This window comes from Lepisosteus oculatus, unplaced genomic scaffold (genome assembly GCF_040954835.1).
Source record: "Lepisosteus oculatus isolate fLepOcu1 unplaced genomic scaffold, fLepOcu1.hap2 HAP2_SCAFFOLD_79, whole genome shotgun sequence".
In the NCBI taxonomy this organism is placed as follows: Eukaryota; Metazoa; Chordata; class Actinopteri; order Semionotiformes; family Lepisosteidae; genus Lepisosteus; species Lepisosteus oculatus.
In genome coordinates this window covers 562,882-585,108 of record NW_027168352.1, presented here as the reverse complement: position 1 = coordinate 585,108, position 22,227 = coordinate 562,882, and the positions used below count along the sequence as shown (strand labels likewise).

The window sequence follows — 22,227 nt, the reverse complement described above, 5'->3', positions numbered from 1 at the left end:
AGAATCCCTCTATTGGCATAATTGCGATCATCCGCCGGGGGTAGGTGTAGTACACCTGCTCGTTTCCCCCCTCCCTGGCCAAGGGACTAGGGAGCTGCCCCAGTACTGGGATGGCCAGTTCGAAATCATAGAAACCATTGTCAATTACCAGTCCCATGTCAGTGCGAGCAGGGATTTTGACATCTTGTTTTGCTATGTTCTGCACCAACAGGCAGGTGGCTCGGCCATTCCGTTCCAGTCTGGGGGTACCACAGACTGCTAGGTTCAGTCTGATAAACTGAGCTGATGGTTGGAAGAAAACCATCTCAGCATCCATTCTCTGTCCCTTCTTCAGGACAAGGCGTACCGGAAACCCTGCGGTTGATGCAGGAACGATCAGGTCCGATTCATTTACAACCTGGCAGGCCTGAGGAATCGTCTGACCTGACCGAATGTTCTCGGGGTCGCCGCTTAGAGAGTGGGCATCTGGGTTCACCCGTGTCCACAGCACACTGTTTACTGTGTCCAGCTGGGCGCCCAGTCGAACCAAGAGGTCTGCACCAATACAGACCGAATGGGTCAGCTGAGGTGCTACCTGGAAGTAGTGAGCAAACTTCCTTTTTCCGATGGAGATGGAAGCTACACAACTTCCTTTGCTCCAAATGGACCTATGAGGTGGGGGTGCCCACCACAGAACCTGTGACTGCGTCACCAGGGTCACCTGACGGCTTCGCGACAGGTCCTTGAACAGACCTTCACTGATTATGGACTTCTCAGAGCTGAGGCTGAGAATTACATCATCAACCTGCACTTCTGCAACCTGGACCCCTCCCACCACCATGGGGTGGTAGTCCTGGTCCCCCTGAGGTACCAGGGCGCACAGAAAGGACTCCCATTCATTACCGGACAGGGAGATCCACTCTTCTTCAGGGATGAAAAAGGGGTGTGCTTTACCTGGCGGGTCAAGCAGCTGCTCGGAGCACTGCTCCTGTAGTTGGGAGACCGTGGGAGTGCTGGCCTGGGCAGGACTTCCCTGTAGTTTTGGAAAGCAAGAAGAGACATTTATTTCTCGTCCAGAGGAACCAGGTGGAACCTCCAACTCAGCTATAGTGTTCAGTGGGCACTGTGTGGTCACAGCATAACCACTGAACCCCCCTTTTTGCTGTACGACAGGCTTAGGGTTTTTGACCTGAGCCCACAATTTTCCACGCTGGCAGTCCACCAGAGGCTCCAGCCTGTCAAGCAGGTCTTGGCCAATGAGTAGTGGCTCTGTTTTAAACCTAGAGATGTAAACAGGATGCACCACATTCATTGGCCCGAACCTAAGTGCCACCCACACTCGGTGTGTGATCCTGGCATGATCCTGGGTATAGCTGGAAATATCTATCTTACACGGTTCTACCTTAAGTCTGATGCCTTTTCCTTTCGCTACTCGTTTGAGCTCGCTGAGTAGATCGGCTGACATCAAACTAATTTCAGCCCCAGTGTCAATCAGTGCTTCTCTATCTAAGACGCTTTCAAGAGAAACCTTGATATAAATACGCCTTGCTTTGCCTTTCTGACTGAGATTCCCTAAGAATTGTTGGAAGCCTGCCTTTCCTTTGACTTCAGGGGCGGGGTCAGCGCCCAACTCAAAGTCACAGCCTTCTTTCAGGCAGGAACCCTCCCACCCAATCAGATAGACTGAGGGAGGGGTTTGGGGTGGATCCCCGCCTCCTCCAGTGAGAAGGGGCGTGGTCCCCCTAAGCTCATTCACGCTTCCGGCATTCGGTGCGGAAGGTTTACCCTGTCCTGGTCTCTCAAGCAGGGCTTGTTCAAGCCGGGCCAGGCGGGCTGCAGTCGACTCCCTTCGTCCAGTCTTATGATAGGCTCTGCCTGAGCCCTTGCCTTCCCCGTAGCGCTCACGGCGGCTCTGACGCTTAGTGCGGTCTTGCCTGCCTATTTTGCGCCGGGGCTTATAGGGCTCAGGAACCTCAGCTCCCTCGAGCTGAGGCGAGTCGTCAACCCTGCTGGCTTTAGTGGCGAACACGGCCGTTTTAGCAGGTTTTCGCTCTGAGGAAGCAGAGACTTCAGCTCCCCAGGCTTTTTGAGCCAACCTTCTAATGTCAGCCATTTTCATCGCTTTTGCATCTGTGTGCATCACAATCATTTTCCTGACTGAGGGATGCAGATTAGCAATGAATAAACCTTTGAAATTCACGTTCTCTTCGCAACCCTCTTCATTCCGCCCTGCAAAATAAGTGCGCCTAAGCCTCTCATAATAGTCGCGAGGGGCTTCAGCTTTTTCGTGCTTAATATGGTGCGCAGCGGCCACGGCAGCTATGGGATCGATAAAAGCCGAAAATTCTCCGATCATTGCCTGACACAGCTCCTCAAAGCTATTACAGACCTCCGGTCCTTGTCTAGACATCCACTCGTGGACCGCTCGGCTAGTAGTTTTCCTTACTAACAAAGCCTTTTCCTGTTCGGACGCTCCGGGCATAAACTGCAAAGTATGTCTCAGCTCATCGATGTAGGTTTCCACATTGTTCCCTGACACTGATGGGTCAAACCTTTCTACATCTTTGGCTAACTGCCTCAGGGAGTGGAGGTTAACTTTTACGGTTTCTCCGCGGGCAGGGGGACGGCCGTGATCAGGAGCAGGGGGTCTCTGCCTGAATTGCATCGCCCTTGCGTCTCGCGCAGGACTCGGCGATCTCCCCCATACCGATCCGACCACAGACCCTGGCCGGGAGAAACCTCCTCCCGGCGCGCTGGGTGAGCGCTCCGGGCTGCTAGGTGGGCTGGCATGCAAGTGGGATCTAGCCTGTTTTGCTTCCAGTACGGCAGCATCTAACTCCTTTTGCCTTTCCTGGCTGAGCTCATTTAAACTCTCAATTTCTTTTTCTTTTTCTTTCAAGCTCGCTTCCAGGTCTCTCCTAGCTACCTCAGCCGCAGTTCCTCTAGCAGACAGGTCATCTAATTTACCTAAAACTTCCCTGAGTCTGTCTTCACTTTCCTCATTTTTCACTCTCTTTTCTCTGATTATATCCAACAACTCAACTCGCTCCGCCTTATATCTTTCTAGCTTTCCCTGAAGCTTTTGAAACTTTGTCAGCTCGGACAAAGACAGTTCCAGCTGTTTAGCTAGATTTAAGGCGAAACTCGATAGGACCTGAACTGCGTTCACGGACCCTCCTGTGTTAAGCTGGTTCGCTACTTTAGCTACTAAATCTACTTGCAGCTTCTCAATATCATCAAAGTTCAACTTTTCGATACCGCTCCAGTAACCAGGATTGTCGTCGCTAGAAATAGTACTTATAAGCGACTCCACTTCAGACATTTTAGCAGCCATTGTCATTACGTCAGAGAAACTTTAAGAGTATTACTTTTTTTTTCTTTTACCAAAATACAGTATGGAATTTAAACACCCGAGCAGATGGATTTCCAATCAGCACACGTTACACTAAACGCTAGAAAACAGGGGGATTTCTTTGCGCAGTTATCAGCACACCCGGTATTCGCGTATAGAAGCCGCGGTGCTGTGCTGAACTTGAACTCACAGCAATATCAGTTATTCTGTGCGATTGATTCTCATTTCATTCTTAACTCCGCCCACCCAGGGACGCCATTAAATGTAGAGGTTTTGATGGGTTTACTGAGACAATTATTAATTGTAGCAGTAATCACGAGGTTGTTCGTTGGGGCTTTTAGAAAATCAATCGTCAGAACAACTAAGAACGCACACACACGGGTTCAATACACGGGATACATTTATTAATATAACTGTGCACCAAACATATACTAGTCTGCCTGGATACGAGCGGCAGACCTTACGGTGAGGGTTATCAATATACAAGGTATATAATCTCGAAGAGATGCAAACACAAAGAGATACACAACAGAGAATATATGTCAATATATATCGTTCGGTTACCAAATCGCTAATCAGTGTTATTACCCACTGTTACTCTAAACTCGGAAGTAAATACATTACTCATGAATTAAATTGATAACAACTTGTGTTGAGGTACAATTGAATTCTCGAGACGCAATGTAGAACATGGGGTTTACTTATCCACTGTGTTTGGATTTGGAGTTTCCCGGCACGAACACCAAACCAGCTGACAGGCTCTGTTGCAGCCTCTGTTGCAGCGGTTGTCCAATGGGCGTTGTGACGGCGTCCTCTGGCTACCGGCCAACCAGTCGAGGTGCAGCTCGGATTAGGACGGGCGGAGGAATCTAACTGCGGCGCGCATGGCAGTCGTTGCTCCGAGGGGATCTACCAGCAGTCCGGCTGGCTAGTAGAAAGTCTCTATGCACAGAGTGTGACCGCGAGTCCTCACAAGTCACTCTTTTGCCTGGGAAGAAACTGGTTCGTTCCCGGTCCAGCGCTGCTTCTGAATAAGCTATTCAGGTTGTCGACGAGGGTCCAACTGTAGGCTGCCGTTGATCAAGCGGAGCATTCACGTTGGTAGAATTCTGAGTACGTACGGGATCTTCGGCCTCGCGCTTTGAACAAAGTCCAAGTCCTTTTGCAGACAACAGCAGTTGTCACGTGATTGTCTCTGAGGATGCGCGAAAATGGCCAAGGAGAGCCCAGAACTGAGCTTGCGCTCCCTTTTTGATCAAGACCCAGATGTGTGCTGATTGGTTGAGAGTTTGGCGGGCATTGGAGACCCACGTGGTATTACCACGCCCTGCCAGTCCCTGATTGGTTGGTCAAGGTGAGATATAAGTCACTTACTCTTGACACTTAGGAATGCAGTCCAGATGTCCATTCGGCACTCCCTAGACTGATAGGCGCCAATGCATGACCATTGATCATGATAGCCAGGCTTAGCTAAGTGCATCCCCCTTTGGGAGCTGGTTTCTTATCACAAGAAAACATCTTAAATCAGCTTGCATGAATTCTTTCTCTGTGGCTGCACCACAGAGATGGAGGGTGAGATGGGGCCTCTTTTAGGAGCATACCAACGCTTAATTCTGTCTTATTAACAAGCATTGCCGCTACAGTTGTCAGTGGAAAAAGATTGCTGTCTGCAAGAAGCGCAAGTGATTGTTTTCTTTGACCATAAACCTGCAAATGTAGGGAGCACAAAAGGCCGTCAGTCTCTGTGGCGCAATCGGTTAGCGTGTTCGGCTGTTAACTGAAAGGTTGGTGGTTCAAGCCCACCCAGGGACGCATGTCTCCGTTTTTCCAATGTAAACATCATCACCGCTAAAGAAGATGGCGCAGAAGGCTCCACAGTCGCAACGTTGTGCTTCTTTTCTTCTCTTTTCAGCATGGAGTAAACCTTTGCTTGATCCTTTGCAGCCTACGCATGCTGACACAGCTACCTTTCTCTTAACGCGCCTCAATCATTATTCACCAAAACCATCAGCAGAATGTGTCGCCTTTGTGGTGATGTCACTCCTCTGCTTCACAAATGTCCTTAGTGACGGACCATTTCTTTCTGCCATTTTTCCGGAGCGGTTATTGATTGCTCCATCATTTCCCTCATACTTTCCATCCCTAGATTGAAAAAAAAAAAACAGAAACAGGCTGACAGGACGACAATCAAATTGCAAAAACTCATCAAAGCACTCGATAGAGTATTTGAATCCACAAGTAGCTACGAGCAACTTTGTCCTGGCTTGCATGAAAGTCGGAAAATGTCAAAAAAAAAAGATGGTGGCTTTTTCATATCTGTTCTTTTATTTTTAGTTCGTTGGCTCTTCTGTCCATTGTCCTCCTGCCTGGCTCTTGACCTGTGACTGTCTGAACGCACACATTAGACTTTCAGGCGGGGGATTTGTCCTGAGCCTCTGTGAAAGACCCACCCACCCCCATAAATAACTGCTCTAGAAACACATGAATGCAAAACTAAACCACAGCTTAAAGAGGAGCTCCAACTCAGTGCCATACTAATGTAAACGAAGTAATACTAAGACATGTTCTTATGGATTTGTCTTACCTTGAGATATGTAATTGGATTTCAGGATTAACTTCCTCATTCAATGTACTGGTGATTCTTTGCCTGGTCAGTACCTGGGTGGGAGACCTCCAGCGAACAATTAAGCTTGCTGCTGGAAGTGGTTAAGAGTTAAGAGACTCTTAGGATCTTCCAGAGGTGTCTGTCCAATAGCACTAGTTGCCTTAGAGCTGGCTCAAACATTGCTCAAGAGTCTACCTTTCACAGATGCGCAAAGATGAATGATGGGGGTGCACGCTTCAAGGAGCCTTCCAACTGTAGGGACCGATTAGAGACGATCCGTAGCATGTGTTCGTTTCCATATACGCCCTGTGTCTCAACGGTAGGACAGAGTCAAATACTGCCTCGACACGTAACAGCGTTATATTAAACCGCAGGACTTGAGGGCTGTTTTGTTTGAATGTTCAAGGCATTGGTAAGAGCGTAGGTCAAGGGCCATTGGTGCATCTCCTGTAACTGGAGTAAAAATGCTATTCAAAGTGCAGTGACTAAAATCGTCGTCCACATGTCTCCGTTGTTGATTGCTTTCTGTCTAAGAACGTTCTGTTTTCATGTCCGAACGGGGAGACTTTATCATTCCAACTTGAAGCCACCCTTAAGTCCTCTGAGGTGTGTGTGTGTGTGCTTGCACGTATGGCGTAAAAGGTTTCTTAAACGGAGAGCGAACTTGAAAAAAGTTGCCTCCGCCGCCGCCGCCGCCTCGCACTCCCTGTTCGATTGTAGCAAGAAGGCAGCGGCCGCGGCGCTCGCTGTAGTTGTGGCCGAGTGGTTAAGGTGACGGACTTGAAATCCGTTGGGGTCTCCCCGCGCAGGTTCAAATCCTGCCGACTACGGCGTCCTTTGCATTTGGTTGCGTGCGTGCATGTAAAAGGACCTTCGCCGTTTTGTTTTCGCTGGGACCTTTAACACTCTAAATCGCCTGGACCTGCAGCCTGTGAAATCGATTCTTCAGCACCCACGAAGGACGCTCTGCAGCTAGACACAGATAACGATGCTTTTCTGCAACGAGCTTTCCAGCTGAATTTTCTCGGCAGCTCCGTACTGAACCTTTCTCCATTGCAACATAGCGGAGGCCTTTGTACGAAAAAAAAACCAAAGACAAATTGCAACTGAGCATCGCATGAGCCGTTACGTACCCTTATCTGTTAGGGAATTTCAAGGGAGGAGTTAGGTCAGAATGGGTAGGCTGCAAAACAACAAGTAAAGATTTATTCCAAGATGAAACGTTGTGGCGGTTTTCTTATCTTTTCAGCATGGACTAAACTTTTACGTGTTCCTTATATGCTATATATGTATATATTAGCACCAATGTCTTTCTTAAAAACTAACATGAAATTGTCAGGTACATTCAGCTATATACAAAGACGAGACAGACAAAGTAATAATTCTATATTAACGTGGCCTACATATTGACGCAATGATCGAACTAACTGACGTGTTCTGATTCAGATCCCCTGCAGTTCATGCCAATTAGAACAATAGCAATGCTGAGTCCTCCCCACCCTACTGAGCACAAATTCAGCTGCTCTCCAGTTCTGTTCTACATGTTTTTTCATTGCAATTGAGCTCAGAGCTGGAGATGATCTCAATACAGTTCTGTGTAAACTAGCCCGCACTTGCGTGCTAATTTACGGGTTGTGGCAAATGCTTTTCTATAGTTCATATACATGACGGCAACCTGTTACCGAGGAACCTGAGAGGTTTAAAAGCCTCACAAGCCAGGCAGGACTCGAACATACAATCTTCTGATCCGAAGTCAGACACGTTATCCATTACGCCACTGGCCCATAGAACATGCGCTTGCACTCCACCACAGAGAGCTCTACACTGCTACCAGTAGTACACTTCCCCAAATTTTCACAGCAAGAAACTTGTTTCTCCTACTATTTTTATCAGGTTTAAAATATCATCTCCTTAAAACAGAAAAAGTGTTGATGTGTCGTGCTGAAATTCCGATTGATTTTGAATTCAAAGAAAAAAGGTTTTCTTCCAAAACACCGTGAAATTGTCACATCCTGCAGACAATAGGTGTATTCCATGTTGAAAAGAGAAGAAAGAAAACCATGGAACCTTTTACAGGTGTGAGGCTTCTTCAGGTGTGAGAAGACCTCACGGCCAAAATGTTGCGTTTCCTTTCTTCTCTTTTCAGCATGCAATAAACCTATTACTTGTTCCTTTGCAGCCGAGGCATGCTGACATAGCTACCCAGCTGAACATCTTGCAGACTTTACTTCTCTCCTGTAGAAGTAAAGCAGGGCTTGCTGGGTGAGCTTTTGCTCCGGTATGTTAGGTCACGTGTCATGTTAAATCACTTCTTCTAAACACAACATTTGCTGGTGCTAACTTTCCCCATGAAAAGAGACATTTCCCTTACAGTACATGACATATCATTTTTTTTTTCTATCAATAAGTATAGAAATAAAACAAAAGAAAAAATGTCGCCAAAGAATGCAGCTCTGTCGCCTTGGGGAGGTGTCAAGGGCATTGAGCTCCTTGAGAAGTGCCAGATAAATGCCATTTCTCATCATTTCTCTTGGCGTCAGTTCTGCTATTAAATGGGAAAGAGGCAACGGGCTCAGAGAGCAGGTTAAGTGCACACCGAACGCAGATGTGTCCAAGTGTCTGTAAAAGTGCGGTGCTCCCTAGTGGCTTAAAGTGCCTGCCTAGTAAGCAGGCGATCCTGGGTCTGAATACCAGCTGTGCCTCTCTCCGTGTCTTGTTGTGCCAAATGTATCATTTCAGACAAACATGTACAGCTTTGTTCAGTTTAATGCAAGAATTCATTTCCTTTCTGGAATAACTTGTTTTTGAAGAAATCCATACATTTTGTGAAAGATGAAATCAATTTCTTGGTTGTCAGTGAAAAAATATTGCTGGCTACAAGAAGCGCAAACGATTGTTTTCTTTGACCATAAACCTGCAAATGTAGGGAGCACAAAAGGCCGTCAGTCTCTGTGGAGCAATCGGTTAGTGCATTTGGCTGTTAACTGAAAGGTTGGTGGTTCAAGCCCCTCTGGTATGCATGTCTCAGTTTTTCCAATGTAAACATCATCACCATCGCTAAAGAAGATGGCGCAGAAGGCTCCACAGCCGAAACGTTGTGCTTCTTTTTTTTCTCTTTTCAGCATGGAGTAAACCTTTGCTTTATCCTTTGCAGCCTAAGCATGCTGACGCAGCTACCTTTCTCTTAACGCGCCTCAATCATTATTCACCAAAACGATCAGCAGACTAAGTCGCCTTTGTGGTGATGTCACTCCTCTGCTTCACAAATGTCCTTAGTGACGGGCCATTTCTTTCTGCCATTTTTCCGGAGCGGTTATTGATTGCTCCATCATTTCCCTCTTACTTTCCATCACTAGATTGAAAAAAAAAACAGAAACAGTGTTTTCACCTCTGAGCTCCCTGACTGACAGTAATCAGCTAGGTAGTGAAACAGTCAGCTGCTTCTAAGCCTTAAACAGCTGCATCTCGGCGCTTCCACAGAGAGATGATTTGAAAGCCAAACATCGCCCATTGGGAACACCTTACTATCACTAGTTTAAGAGACTCTTAAGGTCTTGCAGAGGTGCCTGTCTAATAGCATGCGCTTTGCAAGCTATAGGTGTTTAGGCTGAGGCAGAATGCCTGTTAACAAAATGTTTTTCTAAAGGGGCCTTCTAAGGCGTCTTACAACTGTAGGGACTGATTAGAGACAATTCGTAGCTTGTGCTCATTTCCCTCTATTCCCCGTGTTGCAGTGGTAGGATGACGTAAATTCCTGCTTCGACACGTAACGGCATTATAATCGAGTGCAGGAGCTGAGGGCTTTAGTTTTGTTTCGTTTTCCATGGCGTTCGTAAGCGCGCAAATCAAAGGCAATTCCTGCGTCTAACACGAATGTAAATGCTTTTGAAAGTGCAGTGTGGTGCAGCTTGTAAAATCCTTGTCCACATTTTTGGTTTGTTGATGTTTTTTCTGTCTGCCAAAGTTGCATTTTGACATCCGGACTGGGGGACTTTATCATTTGAACGTGAAGCCAGCCTTAAACCCTCTGAGGCGTGTCTGTCTGCCGGCACGAATCTTGTGAAAGGTATTTTTTTTAACGGAGAGCAACTTTAAAAAGGTTTCCGCAGCCAAATCGCAGTCCGTGTTTGATTATAGGAGGATTGCGGCGGCGGCGAGCTCGCATTTGTCCTGCTCGAGTGGTTAAGGCGATGGGCTCGAAATGCGTTGGGATGGGACAAGAACCTGCACCACACTACGTACACAGGTTTGTATTTTTGGCTGAAGATGAAAATGTCTAACATAGATTGTTTTGGTTCTAGCAAACAATAAAAATAGTTGTTAAAATCCAAACACACATAATGAGATCACTCTCTGTCAGTATGTGTAACATTCTGGGTCTGGGCTCCTCGGTATTTGGGCTAAAGAGAGTTCAACAACATTTATTAAATGCACTGACATCATAATCTGACAAGATCCATTGTTTAGGGGAGACTTGACCACCCACTGTCCCCCTGGTATCGTGAAGCTCATTGTCCTTTAGCTTTCCAAAACCAGAATCACTTGGGACTCCGGGGGGATCGGTGTATGCAAAATATGAATTCCTTATGCAAGAAATTGTATATGGTCAATATAGCGATCATATCTTATCAGCAGATGGTAATCTCCAAGGAACAAGTAATAGGTTTATTCCACGCTGAAAAATGATCAAATGATTGATGAACCCAAGTGATTTGAAAGAAATGTTAAACAACTCAAAGCGAGGTTGTATAAGGTTAGGGGAGCTGTCTGGTGTGTAAAACACCTGGTTGCAGCACTGTGGCTGTTGTGCTTGAAGAGCTATTGACTCGTGAAGAGCACGATGTACTATCCCCATGTACCGCCTGTCTAATGGTGCCATATTGAAAAACTCATAAAAAATTAAAGAAAGGGGCCACAGCCACAGCAAGGTTATATAAAGTTAGGGGGCCTGTCTGGTGTGTAAAACACTTGGTTTCAGCAGTGTGGGTGCTGTATTTGAAATGCTATTGAGCCATGAAGATGACCCACCTGTCCCAGTGTATTACATGTAGTGTTATCTTCAGAAAATCATAAAAAAATAAAGAAAGGGGCCACAGCCACAGCAAGGTTATATAAAGTTAGGGGGCCTGTCTGGTGTGTAAAACACTTGGTTTCAGCAGAGTGGGTGCTGTATTTGAAATGCTATTGAGCCATGAAGACGACCCACCCGTCCCAGTGTATTACCTGTAGTGTTATCTTCAGAAACTCATTAAAAAATAAAGAAAGGGGCCACAGCCACAGCAAGGTTGTATGAGGTTTGGGGGCCTGTCTGGTGTGTAAAACACTTGGTTTCAGCAGAGTGGATGCTGTATTTGAAATGCTATTGAGCCATGAAGACGACCCATCTGTCCCAGTGTATTACCTGTAGTGTAATCTTTAGAAAATCATAAAAAATTAAAGAAAGGGGCCACAGCCACAGCAAGGTTGTACGAGGTCCGGGGGCCTGTCTGGTGTGTAAAACACTTGGTTTCAGCAGAGTGGGTGCTGTATTTGAAATGCTATTGAGCCATGAAGACGACCCACCTGTCCCAGTGTATTACCTGTAGTGTTATCTTCAGAAAATCATTACAAAATAAAGAAAGGGGCCACAGCCACAGTAAGGTTGTATGAGGTTTGGGGGCCTGTCTGGTGTGTAAAACACTTGGTTTCAGCAGAGTGGATGCTGTATTTGAAATGCTATTGAGCCATGAAGACGACCCATCTGTCCCAGTGTATTACCTGTAGTGTAATCTTTAGAAAATCATAAAAAATTAAAGAAAGGGGCCACAGCCACAGCAAGGTTGTACGAGGTCCGGGGGCCTGTCTGGTGTGTAAAACACTTGGTTTCAGCAGAGTGGGTGCTGTATTTGAAATGCTATTGAGCCATGAAGACGACCCACCTGTCCCAGTGTATTACCTGTAGTGTTATCTTCAGAAAATCATTACAAAATAAAGAAGGGGGCCACAGCCACAGTAAGGTTGTATGAGGTTTGGGGGCCTGTCTGGTGTGTAAAACACTTGGTTTCAGCAGAGTGGGTGCTGTATTTGAAATGCTATTGAGCCATGAAGACGACCCATCTGTCCCAGTGTATTACCTGTAGTGTAATCTTCAGAAAATCATAAAAAATTAAAGAAAGGGGCCACAGCCACAGCAAGGTTGTACGAGGTCCGGGGGCCTGTCTGGTGTGTAAAACACTTGGTTTCAGCAGAGTGGGTGCTGTATTTGAAATGCTATTGAGCCATGAAGACGACCCATCTGTCCCAGTGTATTACCTGTAGTGTAATCTTCAGAAAATCATAAAAAATTAAAGAAAGGGGCCACAGCCACAGCAAGGTTGTACGAGGTCCGGGGGCCTGTCTGGTGTGTAAAACACTTGGTTTCAGCAGAGTGGCTGCTGTATTTGAAATGCTATTGAGCCATGAAGACGACCCACCCATCCCACCTGTAGTGTTATCTTCAGAAAATCATAAAAAAATAAAGGTTCCATAACCCAAAACAAAGCTGGGAATAGTCAGATGACCTGCTTAGTGTGCAAAACACTTACCTGCAGCATTGTGGGTGCTGTGGTTTAAATGCTATTGGTTTGTGAACCAGTGCATTGTGCCACATTAAATAAAAGCATGAGAAAAAGAGATTCAGAATGCAAAGCTGTGTCAGTGTTCTGTGTAAAAAATCGGTTTGAACATCATGGGAGCTGTTTTTAATAAGCTGCTGAGTAAAGAATATTTTAATCTTCCTGCTGTCAGTAGTATTGTGAATATAGTTGACCCTTACCTGAATGAAAACAGGACGTAAAGGAAGGGTTTCAGAAATCAAACAAAGCTTTATTCCCGTGCTTACAGTCTGGGTAATGGGAGACTGCGCTGTTCTGCTTCCTATGGTCATATACGGGTTTTTCGCACGAAGCCGTATTGAACAGTATTTCTCGCGTTGTGAACGTGTGCACACAGCGGTCCCCCGGGTTCCAGTTCGTGCGTAATTACGCATCGATGAAAAACCGGAGGTTTAAAAAAAGATAATTAGCTCACTGATAGTTTGATGTAAAGAGTGTGGAAATATCCACAAGTCGTGGTCTTTAAAATGCATTTGGTTTGACGGCGTTCTGTGCTTCCATTGCGAAGATATGGACAAAAGAATATTCGTGCTTGGTCAAAAAAATGTCATAAAAACGAAAAAGTAAAGGCTGAGAAAGCATCCACAATGTATTTTATACACAAAACAAGCATTCTCGCAACTCTAAGAGGTTTCGTGAAAGCGCTACAGGCGTGCCAAAATCGTTTTCGAACTTCGAGCTAACTTTACCCCGGTGGGTTTCAGTGGGTTAACTGAGGAGAAGGCGTGATCGCTAATTGTTGACTTTTTATTTGGTGTTAGAAACACTCTTACTGTGCATGACGTGCAACAAATGTAGCCACAGAAATTGCATCACGCTTTCATGTATGCTATTGCAGACACCAACGTTGCCTAGATAGAAAACCGAAATAGCCGTGGGTTTGCTTGCTGGTCTGAAGGATCTCTCTTCGAATCTCTATCATTTGTCAATGGAAGTAAAAGGCGCTGCAATCTCATACGTTCAGAATCAAACCCACAGCTGTTGTTCGACTTTATTTCTTGACTAATTACAACTGAGTGTCGCATGAGCAGTTACATAAACTTGTCTGGTATATTTGAACACAAATGCCGTTCTTCAATTAAAACTAACAGTACATTGTCAGGGACATTCAGTTCTATACAAACAAGAGACAGACAAGAGAATATTTCTACCGTTCATGTGGACTACGTGTTGACTTACTGATCGGAATAATTGAAAGGTTCGGGCTCATAGCCGATGCAGTGCGTGCTAATTAGAACAGCAACGCTGAGCTCTCAGCACCGTACTGAGCCCAGGTGTTTTTCTAAAGATGTCAGGTGCAGTTCATTTACATGAAGGAAATCTCTTACTGGGTACGATTACAAAGCAGTAAGTAGCACAGACTACTTAGGGAGTAGCCCGATGCGTTTAAAAACGACCCCAGCCAGGCAGGATTCGAACCTGCAATCTCCTGATCCGTAGTCAGACGCGTTATCCATTGCGCCACTGGCCCTGGTGTGACACTGCAGGACTGTAACCCAGTGAGATCAGCACTGCACCTAGTAAAATATTACCCCCGGTCCATTCTTTTCCAAAAGTGAGAAACACCTGTTTTCTACATTTTGTCTGTTTTAAAACCATATCTCTTTAAACCAAACCAAGAGTTTGTCTTTTGCACTGATATTCTGATTCATTTCGATTTCAAAGAAAAAAAAAACATTATCTTCCAAAGCATCATAAAATTGTCCATTCTTCCAGACTCTACTTCTCTCTTGTAGTAGTACAGCAGACCTTTCCAGGTGAGCAGATCACAGAGTCCGAAATATGCTTTCTCCATCAAGCAAAATACCTGTCATGTGGACTACGTGTTGACTTACTGATCGGAATAATTGAAAGGTTCGGGCTCATAGCCGATGCAGTGCGTGCTAATTAGAACAGCAACGCTGAGCTCTCAGCACCGTACTGAGCCCAGGTGTTTTTCTAAAGCTGTCAGGTGCAGTTCATTTACATGAAGGAAATCTCTTACTGGGTACGATTACAATGCAGTAAGTAGCACAGACTACTTAGGGAGTAGCCCGATGCGTTTAAAAACGACCCGAGCCAGGCAGGAGTCGAACCTGCAATCTCCTGAGTCGTAGTCAGACGCGTTATCCATTGCGCCACTGGCCCTGGTGTGACACTGCAGGACTGTAACCAAGTGAGATCAGCACTGTACCTAGTAAAATATTACCCCCGGTCCATTCTTTTCCAAAAGTGAGAAACACCTGTTTTCTACATTTTGTCTGTTTTAAAACCATATCTCTTTAAACCAAACCAAGAGTTTGTCTTTTGCACTGATATTCTGATTCATTTCGATTTCAAAGAAAAAAAAACATTATCTTCCAAAGCATCATAAAATTGTCCATTCTTCCAGACTCTACTTCTCTCTTGTAGTAGTACAGCAGACCTTTCCAGGTGAGCAGATCACAGAGTCCGAAATATGCTTTCTCCATCAAGCAAAGTACCTGTCATGTGGACTACGTGTTGACTTACTGATCGGAATAATTGAAAGGTTCGGGCTCATAGCCGATGCAGTGCGTGCTAATTAGAACAGCAACGCTGAGCTCTCAGCACCGTACTGAGCCCAGGTGTTTTTCTAAAGCTGTCAGGTGCAGTTCATTTACATGAAGGAAATCTCTTACTGGGTACGATTACAATGCAGTAAGTAGCACAGACTACTTAGGGAGTAGCCCGATGCGTTTAAAAATGACCCGAGCCAGGCAGGAGTCGAACCTGCAATCTCCTGATCCGTAGTCAGACGTGTTATCCATTGCGCCACTGGCCCTGGTGTGACACTGCAGGACTGTAACCCAGTGAGATCAGCACTGCACCTAGTAAAATATTACCCCCGGTCCATTCTTTTCCAAAAGTGAGAAACACCTGTTTTCTACATTTTGTCTGTTTTAAAACCATATCTCTTTAAACCAAACCAAGAGTTTGTCTTTTGCACTGATATTCTGATTCATTTCGATTTCAAAGAAAAAAAAAACATTATCTTCCAAAGCATCATAAAATTGTCCATTTTTCCAGACTCTACTTCTCTCTTGTAGTAGTACAGCAGACCTTTCCAGGTGAGCAGATCACAGAGTCCGAAATATGCTTTCTCCATCAAGCAAAGTACCTGAACATGACTCTGTCTTCATAAAAGCGCCCCTGTAATAAAGAAATTAAATCCGAAATCAAGAGGGCAGTTGCCTACTGAAGTTCAAGAAGTCATCAATTTTAACCTAGCAACACATTAAAGGCTGCATCTATACAAGTACGATTCTAGAAATGCTAACCAGATTACGTTTTAAGAAGGAACTGCGCCTCAGGTTCCGCCGAGATCTTAACTTGGATGGCAGGATTCAGAGTCCGGAGTGCGGACTGATGGCGCACGGAGGGTCCACATACTGTGGATCCCTCAGTTTTCTTCCGCGTGTTTAAACCGCCAGCGTGTGACTCCCCTGTCCCCGTGACCTCATTGCTCTGCTCTCGCCTCTGTGCAGCTGAGCCCGACTCATGGTAAAGTGGAAAAAAATATGCCCTCATCGTGGGATTTACTCTGGATCGAGGATAGATGTCACCTTTTTATCGTTGAACAGGATGTATGTGATGTGGCGACTAGGTTCAATTTTTTATCCTTTTAAAAGATTAAGGACTGGGGTGAGCGTGATTTACCACCCTTTCAGCAAAGAACCCGACATGAGCACCGTTTAAGCTGCATAGACTCGGTCATTTAACTCTTCTCCATTAGCAGGGTTAAGGTTAAAGAAAAAAAACATTGCTGACTTCTTTTTTTTTGCCAGCCGCTAGCGCTGATTAGCAATGTTTGTATTTCATGTTTTGCAAGTTCCATCCATTTTAAGAAAAACAAGTCGCGTTAAAGACAGGAAATGAATACTTGCATTTAATTAAGTCTAGCCGTAGGCGGTTGTCTGTAAGGACCAGTTCTGTTCGAGAAGACAGAACAAAGAAGGCACCACTGGGATTCGGACTCAGGATCTCCTGTTTAAGAGACAAGCGCTTTAACCAACTAAGCAACGGCGCCCCGGTAGTGTTGTCCTTTTGCAGCCACTTGGACACACCACTCAGACACATCTGCATTCGGTGTGTGCTCCGCCTGCTCGCTGAGCAAAGTGCCACCTTTACATACAATAGCAACATCGACACCAAGAGAAAGGATGACAAATGGCTTTTATCTGGAACTTTTCATGTCCAAGGAGCTCAATGTGCTTTCTGTGTACAACAGGGCCACTGAACTCCACACTGGCCACTGAACCACAGCAGTGGCTTGCTGGCTTGACATCCCCCAAGGAAAATGTTGAAATCGCATGTGGAACAGGAAAATGACCCTCGATTATGAGGGAAAAAAAAGAAAAAGATCATCTGGAGCGCGCCAACCCATGTCTGGACAGCCCAGTTTCATCGACGAGGTGGCCGAGTGGTTAAGGCGATGGACTGCTAATCCATTGTGCTCTGCATGCATGGGTTCAAATCCCATCCTCGTCGCTCTCTACGTTTGACGTTGGCTTTCCTTTTGTTTGCTCCAGTACTAGAGCCTTACATTTTCTAGCGGTGGCTGAACATGGTATAGTAGGCTAACGTTGGTATCGAGCAGTGGTAGTAACAGTATTTACGTGCCGCTGCTGCCAAGTGGCTCTGGGTTGAGACCGCGTTTTCACTTACTTGCAGCACAAACGGAGAAAGCGATTTTTGACAGTCTCTCGAGAGACTGCGCTAGGTGTTTAGGGATAGACTTTGTCAGTTCCCCCTGGGATGATGGCCTCTCAAATAGTTAGTGATTCCTCTAGACGTTTATACAGTAGAAGCCTGCTTCGTGGCTTAAATCAAAGCTAAGGAAACGAGTTAGAGGTCTGATGCAGAACTGCGAATTCAATGAAGGGGAACACTACAGTACATTGCACTGTATGTGTGAGGAAAGCTGCCCCCTTCTGTTCCTTGTCGACCGAACAGAGGACTGTAAAGGATACCGCCAAGAAACTTTAGGATGCTGGTTGGAATCCAGCTCCAAAGAAGCCCCTTTGGGTGTTATGTAATCAAAAAGTAAGAACAGAGAATCTCCCTTTGATCAAAAGCGCAGCAGAACTGTTTCCGTGGAGCAGGTTTCAGACCCGTAGACCTGTTTTATTTGTAGGGAAGGGCGCATTCCCAAACGCGAATCTCCTGTTTTAGAAATGCTTTGGGCGGCGTGAAGTGAAAATAAGAAGTGGGCTCCAGATGCACATGGAAGCAATCAAGTGTTTCATCCGAGCTGTTTCAAAGACTGTTCAACAGCTTTCCTTTTACAGAGGCCCAACGATTAATGATGGGGGTGCACCCTTCAATGTGCCTTACGACTCTAGGGAGTGATTGAGACGATTCGTAGCGTGTGCTCACTTCCCTCTATTCCCCATGTTGCCGTGGTAAGATTACGTAAATTCCTGCTTCGACACATAACGGCATTATAATCAAGTACAGGAGCTGAGGGCTTTTGTTTTGTATCGTTTTCTATGGCGTTCGTAAGCGCGCAAAACAAAGACAATTTCTGCGTCTAACACGAATGTAAATGCTTTTGAAAGTGCAGTGTGGTGCAGCTTGTAAAATCCTTGTCCACATTTGTGGTTTGTTGATGTTTTTTCTGTCTGCCAAAGTTGCATTTTGACATCCGGACGGGGGGACTTTATCATTTGAACGTGAAGCCAGCCTTAAACCCTCTGAGGCGTGTCTGTCTGCCGGCATGTATCTTGTGAAAGGTATTTTTTTTTTTAACGGAGAGCGACTTTAAAAAGGTTTCCGCAGCCACCTCGCACTCCGTGTTAGATTATAGGAGGAATGCGGCGGCGGCGAGCTCGCTGTAGTCGTGGCCGAGTAGTTAAGGCGATGTATTTGAAATCCATTGGGGACTCCCCGCTCAGGTTCGAATCCTGCTGACTACGGCGTCTGCCGCACGTCACCTTGTGCTTGTGTGGCAAAGGCGAAGTGCCGCTTCTCCTTTCCTGGTACTATAAAAATGCTACATCGCTTGCTCCTGCTTCCATGGAAAGCAGTTCTTCAGGTAATTCTACTCTCTTACCAAAGCTGTTAGGTTCCTTTCCGTGGTGAGATGGGTTGTCATGCAACGCTGCCACATAGTGCCGACAGACAACTGTGTTGCGGGAGAAGAGAAAAGTGTTTGAAGATTTAAGAGTGTCTTAGGTGGAGCCAAAATCAAGTGTCACAAATGCAAGTGGGAAGATTTCCAATGTTTAATATGGTCAAAATAAGCGGAAGTTACCAGCTTGTCCGGCACAGTCTGCCATGCTTTTGTCATATACTGTAAAGTGGTGTCGAACTGGGTGTTGAACTGGAGCCTCACCATTTGCAAATGTGAGGCTCCAGTTATACATCGAGTGTCACAGCGCGCCTCTTTGCTGTTCCTGGTGGTTTTAAAACGCCCAACGCTTGTACCCGCTGCCTGGGAAATAAGTTCTTCAGCGTCCGCGAATGGCATTTTGCAGCTGGAAGCAGATGTCGACGCGTTTTGCACAGAGCACCAAAAAAGCGTCTTTTTTGAAGGCCCAGGCACCGAGCATTGGTGGTTCAGTGGTAGAATTCTCGCCTGCCACGCGGGAGGCTCGGGTTCGAGTCCCGGCCAATATAGTGGCTTTTGCACCGAGCGGCTCCATCACTTGCATCCCCTTGCAACTTGCAACTGAAAACCCACTGAAGCTAAGCAGGTGTGAGCCAGGTCAGTACCCGGATGAGGGTGAGCTACAGGGAAAAACAAAGCTTCCAGCTGGAAGCGGTGTTAATGGTGCCGGCGGGGGGGGGGCGCTCACCCTGAGGTCTGTGCGGGTCCCGATACCCCAGCATAGTGACGGAGATGCTGTGTTGTAAAAGGGCGCTGTCTTTTGGATGAGATGTAAAACCGAGGTCACAGCGCTCTGTGGTCATTCAAAATGACCACCAAAACCTTTGACAAAAGCTCTTGGTAATTGATGGTCTTCAATAATGCTTCTCCTTTAGGTACATTTTAAATCAGCTGAAAAATGCTGTGAAATGGGGGGGCACTTCAGGCCAGTGTAGGATTTGGGTTACAAGAACCATGAAACTGCACGAGAAAGCCCGTACACTGAATTACACGGCTTTCTATTCAAAGGAGGAAAAAAGAAATTCCCTGAGTTTGATTTTTTGCAGCACAGAGAGGAGCACTATCGTGAGGCCGGTTAGCTCAGTTGGTTAGAGCGTGGTGCTAATAACGCCAAGGTCGCGGGTTTGAGCCCCGTACGGGCCAGGTCTAGGTCTAGGTCCAGGTCCAGGTCCCTGTTTGTGAAACAGGCAAATGACTGTCTCAGGGGCCCATTCCTCATTCTCAAGACACATGTATGCAGTATGTACACCATGCATTGAGCAATAGGGACTGAATACACCACAGGTAAGGTTAGAAGTCATTCTGAGGTGCCACATGTGAAGGATACAGCTAGGCATCCGAAATGTAGGGTTTGAGACCCTTCAGGAGTACTGCATCCTTTGAGACAGACCCGTGCATGTTAAACAAATGATCATTTCTTTCGGCATTAGGGACTAAATATACTAAACATATGATGCTAAAATGTTATTTTCACATATATTAATGTAATAAATGATTGCTTATGCTTTATAAACAAATCTAATTAAAATAAAAGCTTAAGTTTTGTATTTATCTTGTACCATAGAACATGATTTTCTTTGTATTTCAAGCCCACAAAGTGTCCAAATGACGCACTACATGATATAAGGAAGATTATCACATGCATTTCGGTATTATCTTTCTTATGAAAATGCATTCCTTTCATTACCTTTTACTTTTTAAAATGAACTCAAATTGAGTATAATGTAATAATTTAAGTAGAATAGATTCTAATAATATAATGATCCAGTGTTTTGCACTACTTCACTGCTTCACCGCTCTATGCCGTCTGGAAATAAATCCTCAGACTGCTCACTGCCCTGGGCTTGTACCAATAAATTACAGGAGCACATCTATATATCACTGCGTTGAAGCAGGAGACACACAATCACTGCAAACACATCCTAAATACAGTGTTCCAGCACCTTTGACCTCATCCAGAGCGTATCATTTCTTGAAAGGGATTGCTGTCCGAATGCACATCTGAATCCCAAACAGAATCTCTAGTAAAATACTATCATTTGTGAAACAGGCAAATGACTGTCTCAGGGGCCCATTCCTCATTGTCAGACACATGTATGCAATGCTTTCACCATGCATTGAGCAATAGGGATTAAAAACACCGCAGGTAAGGTTAGATGTCATGTTCTATGATCATTTCTTTCAGCATTAGGGACTAAATATACTAAACGTATGATGCTAAAATGTTATTTTCACATATATTAATGTAATAAATGATTGCTTATGCTTTATAAACAAATCTAATTAAAATAAAAGCTTAAGTTTTGTATTTATCTTGTACCATAGAACATGATTTGCTTTGTATTTCAAGCCTACAAAGTGTCCAAATGTTCTATGATCATTTCTTTCATCATTAGGGACTAAATATACCAAACGTATGATGCTAAAATCCTGAGAAAAGGATGTGCTCCATCTCGTCAGTAGATTGGATTCCAAAACTGATTTGGGTCAATATACATTACCTTTGAAATTAAAGTACAGTCTACTGTAGGGAACCATCAACTTAGAAAGCATTGGCCTTCCCTGGGGGTCAGGTAGGTGCAAAAGATAAACCTTTATCCTATCTTTATCTTAAGATAAGTGGCCAAGCAGTATTTTTCCAAGTTTCACCAAGCTCATCATGTTGCCATAGTAGACAAAGTTCTATAAAATGTTAAATAACTTTAAAAAAAGCATCTTGGTCTTACAGTACTGTACAAGGTGAATTAAACTGTCCCTGGTAATAAAAAGTAATTAGAAGCATCTCAGAAACTTTATCTCTAGAAACATTAGCTGTTTTATATCATGTAATTTAGTGTGATGTTGTCAGAATTCAAGGACATTATCACACACAGAAATTGGTTCAGTTAAATCTAAAAACACAGCTAAACATGGGTTTAAATGTAACAGAAGTCTTACCTCTTGTCAAAAGATTTAATTCAAGAAGCGATGTAATAAATGATTGCTTATGCTTTATAAAGAAATCTAATTAAAATAAAAGCTTAAGTTTTGTATTTATCTTGTACCATAGAACATGATTTTCTTTGTATTTCAAGCCCACAAAGTGTCCAAATGACGCACTACATGATATAAGGAAGATTATCACATGCATATCGGTATTATCTTTCTTATGAAAATGCATTCCTTTCATTACCTTTTACTTTTTAAAATGAACTCAAATTGTGTATAATGTAATAATTTAAGTAGAATAGATTCAGGTAGGAAATATAGAGTCATGATGTTTATGGCTGACATCATTTCACATGGGTGAATTTTAAGCTAAGAAATAAAAACATTTACAATTAAGATACCATTGCTTAATTTTAAATGCCTTTAAAAAATAAATACCTCCTGAGAATAAGTTGCCACTCCCATATCCTTGGTAAGGTACTGTTTGAATCCAATCAGGAGAGGAGCATCCAGGGAGTGCTTTCTATAGAGTCCAGCTTGGGCCACTCTCTTCCGGCCTGCTGATACTTTTTAACTACTCAGGGCCTGTAAGGATATAAAACACCGGTTTAAACATTTTATA

General features: G+C 44.7%; 7 non-coding genes across 7 annotated transcripts; 4 read left to right on the top strand and 3 right to left on the bottom strand.

Annotated features, from left to right (window-relative positions):
- Positions 1-5,069: 5,069 nt before the first annotated feature.
- Positions 5,070-5,143, top strand: trnan-guu (transfer RNA asparagine (anticodon GUU)). Its single transcript has one exon. It is a non-coding gene; the product is annotated as a tRNA-Asn (tRNA).
- A 1,541-nt stretch (positions 5,144-6,684) lies between these two features.
- Positions 6,685-6,766, top strand: trnas-uga (transfer RNA serine (anticodon UGA)). Its single transcript has one exon. It is a non-coding gene; the product is annotated as a tRNA-Ser (tRNA).
- Positions 6,767-13,961: 7,195 nt separating this feature from the next.
- On the bottom strand, positions 13,962-14,039 carry trnar-acg (transfer RNA arginine (anticodon ACG)). Its single transcript has one exon. It is a non-coding gene; the product is annotated as a tRNA-Arg (tRNA).
- Positions 14,040-14,622: 583 nt separating this feature from the next.
- trnar-acg (transfer RNA arginine (anticodon ACG)) lies at positions 14,623-14,695 on the bottom strand. Its single transcript has one exon. It is a non-coding gene; the product is annotated as a tRNA-Arg (tRNA).
- Positions 14,696-15,277: 582 nt separating this feature from the next.
- On the bottom strand, positions 15,278-15,350 carry trnar-acg (transfer RNA arginine (anticodon ACG)). Its single transcript has one exon. It is a non-coding gene; the product is annotated as a tRNA-Arg (tRNA).
- A 1,624-nt stretch (positions 15,351-16,974) lies between these two features.
- Positions 16,975-17,056, top strand: trnas-gcu (transfer RNA serine (anticodon GCU)). Its single transcript has one exon. It is a non-coding gene; the product is annotated as a tRNA-Ser (tRNA).
- A 2,690-nt stretch (positions 17,057-19,746) lies between these two features.
- On the top strand, positions 19,747-19,820 carry trnai-aau (transfer RNA isoleucine (anticodon AAU)). The gene has a single exon. It is a non-coding gene; the product is annotated as a tRNA-Ile (tRNA).
- The last annotated feature ends 2,407 nt before the right edge of the window (positions 19,821-22,227 follow it).